The 8082-nt window shown below is 39.4% G+C and overlaps 1 long non-coding RNA gene across 1 annotated transcript in view; it reads right to left on the reverse strand.

The window, feature by feature from the left end:
• Nucleotides 1-1044: 1044 nt before the first annotated feature.
• The window catches only part of LOC123983398, an 8115-nt gene continuing 1077 nt past the window's right edge, over nt 1045-8082 (reverse strand). Inside the window, exons 2-3 of the long non-coding RNA XR_006828184.1 lie at nt 4329-4397; nt 1045-1178 (exon numbers count right to left, since the gene is read on the reverse strand). This is a non-coding gene — a long non-coding RNA (uncharacterized LOC123983398). The remainder of the gene's footprint in view (nt 1179-4328; nt 4398-8082) is intronic.

Raw genomic sequence — 8082 nt, forward strand, 5'->3', positions numbered from 1 at the left:
GCATCTTTGGTGCAGAGCCACAATTTGTATGAACACACTGCCCACAATTGTAGATTATCTGCATTTGGACAGGCTTTTAGAATTTACTGACTTCAATACTCAAGGCAATACTCAAGTTGAAGTAAAATAGAAGGTGAATTACTGCCGCTCAGTTGCCTCCGCCAAGCAGTCAAGTTGCAGTTTACATCCATGTCTGTCCAGACTCAAAATATATATATTTAGCTTTTGTTTACTCCTCTCTATGAGCTGTAGGTAAAACTCACTCACAGGATAACGATTTGCTCAGCGCGCTCCATTAATTGTATGCAGTGACATGCCTCCGATGGCACTGAAAATTCAGAATTAGGCAGGAAGTGAAAGATGAGATGAAGAAAAGCCCTTGATTAGCTTGTTATTGTGTCCCAGTCAACATCTGTGTGTGAAATCACAATGAACTTTGAGACAAAAATTTTACGTATTAAGTGTCGGGCCAACTGTGAAATATGGTCACAATCGCCACCAACTGTTCCTGACTTATGGTGTTAATTAATGGCCGTTATGATTTCACAGTAAAGTTGACCGTCGACCTTTTGGGTAAAAAATGAACATGAAGTGAATGTGTTTAGCTCAGCATTGGCCATCTAACGCTAGCTTGCCTCTTGCTTTATCTACGACCTACTGGAGTCGTTAATGAAGAGATGAATGAGCGTTTGTTTACTTGCCAAACTTGTGTTGGTTGATTAACGTAATCATTTACGTCCCGCTAGCTGCCATCACGTTAATTATTAATATCGGCTGCTAACAGGTTACAGGTTAATTGTTGATCATGTAACATTACAGTTATATTTAGTTATAACGTTACACTGAGTTTGAGAGTCTGCGGGGTGTGTTGACTTACAGTAAGCTAGTTAATAAGCTGTCATTAATTGCATTGCACATTACATGGTTGTGCTCTGTAAGTGGAAATGTTACATGTTACAGTTACAGAATTCCTTATAGCTATGCAGCGTTATAAGCAGCAGGTGATACAAATTCATTATAACCATGAGTGACTTGAGACTTGTGAGGATCTCTGACATTTACCTTAACCTTTAACAACCAAGTTCTAATCAGTTGGTCCTTGAGTCCGAGTCGACGAAGAAACTTGAGGACCTTCTGAGATATCGTGTTCACAAGAATGGGACTGACGGCCGGGCAACCTGAAAACATAATGCCACAGAGGCAGAGAAAGTAACTCAAGAGAAAAACCCTGCTCATTCTGTCTACTGATAACATCTTCCCACAATATTGGAAAGGTGGCTGATAAGATCAGCCCAATCAATCATTTCGAAGGGTAATATTTTTTTTTTCCAGTAGACAAACGCAACATCAGTTAATCTTGGGATCAAGTCAAAGAAACTATATTAAAAGTCGAGTTATTAAAGTGAACCTACATAATAAAAAGGGGCTTCAACTAATTGGAAAAAGACAACCAAGCACTAGTTGACAGTAATTTAGAATCATTATTACACCTGGGTGTTGAACCTCAATACTTTCTGGTACCAACCAAATTGTGTCTGTAGCATAGAAGTATTGAAAACTGTATTAAGTATTCCTAACCTAATTTACTTTAATGACATACAGCGCTCCTTCCACGACTTGAAATTATAATTGAACTCTGATAAAATTAAGTGCTGCTTTTTAACCATTTGTTGCCTTTACTAACACATTTACCTAAAATTACCTCTCTGGAAGGATCTGAGCTAGAAAATGTGGACACCTACAAATGTCTAGGTGTCTGGAAAGATCATCATTGCTCATTTTCCTTCCAGTTTCACTCTCATAACTCTCACAAAGAAACTAGATGTGTCTTATCATAGTGACATCCGCTTTGTTACTGGAGCCCCATATAACACCCATCACCGTGACCTATAATCATTAGTTGGCTGGCATGCTCGCTGCATAACTCACTGGTATCAGCTTATACCACACAGTATTTTTATATTAATGTGAAACTACATGTTACACTGCATGACTTTGCCTATCTTGACCAGGTCGCTGTTGTAAATGAGAATTTGTTCTCAATCGGCCTACCTGGTTAAATAAAAAATACTTATTCTCTGATTTAAAAAATGTTTTTGCCACTTGAAATTCATTTTAGACTGTGATTACATCAGTGTCTAGCGATATCCTTCTTGGTTAAATAGGTGAAATACAATAAATGGAGGTGAAATACAATTGATGGACAGCTAAGAATTTGAAGATAGTGGCGCCTCGGAGCCACAAACAACAGGCCCCTAGAAACCTGAAGGCAAGTATGACTGGAAAGCAGTTACATTAAAATCTAAACCTTTATTAATCAAAAATTAGGTATTAAAACAACATGAAGCACAAAGAGACAGTTTGGCTGAGATATCAATGAGTCCATAAAACACACACTAACTGACATGCAGTAAATATAATGACCAGCAGACACGTTAACCCAGCGCAAGGAGAACTCACACTCAGTGGGCAAGAGGCACGTTTATCCCACACTCTCGATGAGCACTAAGCCAGACCATCAGAACGGAACAGAACAAAACAACGAAAAGAAAACCACTGGTTTATTTAAGTAGGTCCCAACCTAATTGGCTTCTGACACCTTAAAACAAAGCAATCTACTTGTCATTGTCACCAGTTGCATAAGTACAAACTACAGTATAACCAGGCCAACCAAACAGCAGATTTTGTCTCCTGTTAAGCCTGAAGTAAAGTGATCCAGTTATTCCTATGAAAATAAAACAGTGGAAGATCTGAACAAATTAATATAATATTGTATTACAACAAAATTATATTTTGGCTTTGACAAGAGCTATGTAGCAACTGTTTCTGGTTAAACAAGGATTTTACTCTCAGAAAGGTCTCTCTCTGTAGTGATTCTTTCAATAATGTTGTCAGAAACTTAAAACAATCTGAGCATATGAGGGGGAAACATAAGCACTTTAGGGGACGTACACTGAGGGGGCACAATTGCCCGCAAGGATTACCTTGTGGCCCTGTCTCGCTGCTGCCAACTGCAGAGCGCTCAGTCAATACCGGACCAATCTCAAAAAATGTTGTCCATTTACTCACAAGACAGAAAAACATTGGGAAAGGTTACAAAATACAGAACTTAACCCTTTAAAGGCCTTTGCCTGTGTCAGACATTTCTTTGATCTGAAACTAAAACCCTCCAGATGCCACAGAATCCGAGTTCATGTCCTGTAGTTCAAACTGTTCAGAGAGATCTTCATCTCATCCTGAGCTGTCTCAGCTGCTACCACAGTTACCAAACATTCTTGATTTTCTTGTAGCCAAACATTGGATGTTCTTGTAGTTGGAAACCTTGGAAATGAGTCAGACAAGAAAAGAGTAGGATCCTATGAGAGCACAGAGGCAGGGCGTGGAGGAAAAGAGTGTAGGTTCAAATTTAAATTGATCACAACACACACCACAACTCAGTTACCTGTCAATTACTTTTACAATAAGGATTATTTCTAAGAATTGTTTTTATTGTTAAATATGTTGCTCATATCGCTCACTTTGGATCTGAATTGAGTGATATTCATGTAGAATGAACCTGTCTTTTCTCAACCAAAATCTTATGTGTCCAGCTGGTGCTATTTTCACAGTACGCCAAATGTCTGGGAAGAATGTGTCACATTTACACCACAACGTGCCCCACAGTGACCTGTCACCTGATCTGTCTAAAATCATAACAATTTAGTGGAGTCTTGGATTTCTCCAAATGGCTTATCTTGTAATCAGTTTTGTTCTGAAATAAGCCAGATAGTTTGCGCATCCCCATGTCAACAGTCAAACAAACAAAAAATGTCTTGTGGTGTGAGCAGCACAGCAGCTCAGAGATGTTCCAAGTCTTGTAGTCTGCATAAGGCTTTCAGGAGCCCCGACCCCTATGACTGGAACCACTGACCCATACATGTCCTCCGACAGGAAGGAGTTACTTGTAATGCTCAGGGGTCTAGTCTTTTTAATTAAGCTTAGTCCACTGCTGTACTCACTGTAAGAAAATGCTTATGAGAAAGTGCAGCTAGAATTACACAAGTCATCAGAGAATCCAGGTTCAGCCTCTCTTATCGCCAGCACTTGTCTTAATTAAACATGCCAGTGTAACCTTACTGATCTCCCCTCTCTTTTAAGACCAGCTGAGTCCTACTATGTTGACAATCTCAAACTACTGCCTCAGTTTTTTTCCAATTAAAATCTTGGAAAGAATAAATCTTTATATCAACACTGCACAATTTCGTGACAAAGTCATGGGCATTTGTTGCACTGTGGTCTTACAATAGTTTCAAGCCAGTTATTAAACACACTGTTAATTTATCACTTACCTCTGTGGCATTTATTGATCGTGCAATTAGCTGGTCAGAATTCATCCTCACTGAGTCGGAAAATGTCACCTACAAACACAAACAGAAGCAATAGTTCACTCACTTCAGATGCTCTGTCTATTGAATATTCCATTAATTAGAAGAGAAGTAAAATCAGTAATCCATACTCCATATAATCCATGTAGATGAGCTCACCATACTGGCCATAAAAGTAACTCAGCAGCTTCTTTTGCCCAACTCAGTAATATAGTCTTCAGTCCTACAATGCTACTATTGTCTATTTATAAATGCTAAAATTACAAATCCTCAGACCTAAACAAAATATGAAGCATATCAGAAAGTCCAAAATGACCCTCATGACAATCACGAAATTAATAAATTAGCTTTAAAAAGCATACATAATATATCCTTGTATCAGTCGAATCCAGTTATTTACAGCAGCACCCTTACACCAAATGGAAATATTTCAGATGTTTTGTGGATCAGTATGTTTTCGTCAAAATCCAGACATATATATCTTTGGAAATGATCTCTAGTCAAAATAAGATTTAAGCAAAATTTGGATGCGTGACCAAATTTTTTCCCCCTCTCAATAGATGGTCAGTCTTCGCTTGTATGGGAATCTCTGTGTAGGTCTATCCACCTTTTTATATGCAGTTTAAAATTAATAAATTAATTAAAACTAAATGTTGCAAAAAGGATTTTATGCTTGGCTGAAGAAAAGTTGGTGCGCCTATAAAAGCAAAATATAGACGTGGTAAAAAAAGGAAATGTCCACTGAAGCTAAAACTACTAGCAGACAAAAACATACATGAAAATATTTTACTGCCGCTCTTTCAATTATATCATCTCATGGCTCCCTCTTCTTCTGCAATGTTTTAATGACACTCACCTGGAGAATTAGCAATTGTTTATCTCAATGCTCCCAACTCATAATAATCACATAACAGTAGTGGACTGAAACGCACATTAATTTGCGTTCTCTTTTGCCAGTTTTATAGACAAATTTGTACTACATTTGGAAGTAAACTTGTGGGAGTAAACAAAGTGCTGCTACTCAGAATAGTGAGCGACAATGACAACAGGCAAACAACTGAAATGGATTTAACAGCCACGCACACACACATTTCAAATTTAGATGTCTGTGTTGCAATGTCCTTTCTCCAGGCCATGGAGACAAGCAATTTTCCTACAAGGTAGTTGACCTTGGTGCTCCTCACGAATCAGCCAAGCACTCAACTCAAGACCAGGCAGGGGAAAAATCACTGTGAATAATTTCTTAATGCTTTCACAGAGGAACAAAGAGGGAGTGTGAAAGAAAGGGGTCAGGGAGAGCAAGGGGCAAAGAAAAAGCAAGAAGACGAGGACAGAGGCATAATGAGAAGCTGAAATATAGTGAGACAGAGCAAACAAGAACTAGAGACAAAGAGAAAGGGGAGAGGAAGCGAAGCGCGATGATAAATAAAGTTAAAAAGAGGAATGCATGAAAGAAGGGCTGAACATGAAAGGGGGTGGGACGAAGGGAATGATGTGTCCGGTGTCGTGGGATCCTGCCGCAGTCTACATTATTCATCACAGTACCACATTCATCCAGGGTGACTTACAGCGCTCATCATTTACATGATATCACCCATGAATTATTAATTATTAAGTTGTATAGTATAAGGGAGACATTGGCTTACAAGTCAGTCTAGAGGCTAGACCATGAATAAACATACTGCAGTGGTATACGGTAGTCAAATTTAAAGGCCAGAGGAAAAATTTATTTTTATTTATTTTATCATTCATTACATTTTTGATATACCTGTCTCCACAAGAAAAGAATAACAGTTGCTGGGAAAGTAGTGCACCCCACAGCACATGTGTGTATATTAAGTCTGTGGTTGGTCTGTCAATACCTACCTGAATGCGCAAGGAGCGTCACTTCGTAATAAAAAGTATTGTATTCATCATTCTGGAATTGGATCAAAACTAATTTTGTGGTATCACCCACTCCCACAGAGTTATTGGAAAAGTAACTGGTGTACCTGGTGCTGTAAACAAGATATTATGCAGCCATGGATACTTTAATATCTTGATATTTTAAGCTTTAATCTTTCTAGGACCTTTATTACATCTCTCTCCCTCATTTTCTGTCATCTCTGCTGGTGAGATAACAGAAATGAGATGAGGGGTTGTGTTTTATTTACCATAGAAAATCTCTGTATTGTATTTCTGATAAAATAAATGAACATGCAACATGCGCTTGCCTCTACTGAAGCTATGACATAATACAATTTGATGTAACAGTAACAATCTTACTGTAACAAACAACCAATCACACATTATGACAGTTTAAGGTTACCAATTAACCTAGTCACTCATGTCTTTGGATGGTAGGAGAGAACCCACGCAGACAGGGGGAGAACATGCAAACTCCACACAAAGTGATAACGTATACTGTAGGCCATATATAGTACATTTTATTGAGATGTTTTTACAATAGGTCGTTATTATCAACTAGATCCAGGTGTGAAACATTAGAGGCTGCAAAGCCTGGAGGTTTGACAGGGAAGGGCTATATTCTAATATAATTTTATTAACTATAATATTCTGGCCATGTGTCCCATCTCTCTGTCTCTCTTTTTCCATTTTCCCCTCTTACAGTACACAATCTTTTTGCTGCGCACAATTGATGTAGATGATTTTAAAAAACTTAATATTAAACCTCGCCATCTGTTGTGTAAAACACTCTAAAATAGGAATAATTAAAAACCACAAACAACTATGGCTGCCTTCCAGTAACTGAACACCAGATTTTTGGTCCAGTTAACGAGATTTGTTTAGCAGATGTGTTACGATGATAGGCAGAGACTAGACTGCAAGTTAACTTGTAGCAGAGTTTCTCAAGCTTTGAGGTCTGCACTTCAGGTGGGGATTCTTAATAAGCAGGCAGGATCACTGTCAATTTGGCAAAACACTTTACAAACACAAACCAGAGAACCAGAAAACAAATTGTTATAACTTCACAACAATTTTGAGGCCAAAAATGTTTTGTAATGCTTCTCTAGTCCATCCTTTTTTCTTTGCTATAGTGCACACTGTTACTGCTTAGCCATATACACTGCTCAAAAAGATAAAGGGAACACTTAAACAACACAATGCAACTCCAAGTCAATCACACTCCTGTGAAATCAAACTGTCCACTTAGGAAGCAACACTGACTGACAATCAATTTCACATGCTGTTGTGCAAATGGAAAAGACAACAGGTGGAAATTATAGGCAATTAGCAAGACACCCCCAATAAAGGAGTGGTTCTGCAGGTGGTGACCGCAGACCACTTCTCAGTTCCTATGCTTCCTGGCTGATGTTTTGGTCACTTTTGAACGCTGGCGGTGCTTTCACTCTAGTGGTAGCATGAGACGGAGTCTACAACCCACACACGTGGCTCAGGTAGTGCAGCTCATCCAGGATGGCACATCAATGCGAGCTGTGGCAAGAAGGTTTGCTGTGTCTGTCAGCGTAGTGTCCAGAGCATGGAGGTGCTACCAGGAGACAGGCCAGTACATCAGGAGACGCGGAGGAGGCCGTAGGAGGGCAACAACCCAGCAGCAGGACCGCTACCTCCACCTTTGTGCCAGGAGGAGCAGGAGGAGCACTGCCAGAGCCCTGCAAAATGACCTCCAGCAGGCCACAAATGTGCATGTGTCTGCTCAAACGGTCAGAAACAGACTCCACGAGGGTGGTATGAGGGCCCGACGTCCACAGGTGGG

This window comes from Micropterus dolomieu, linkage group LG14 (assembly GCF_021292245.1).
Source record: "Micropterus dolomieu isolate WLL.071019.BEF.003 ecotype Adirondacks linkage group LG14, ASM2129224v1, whole genome shotgun sequence".
Taxonomy (NCBI): Eukaryota; Metazoa; Chordata; class Actinopteri; order Centrarchiformes; family Centrarchidae; genus Micropterus; species Micropterus dolomieu.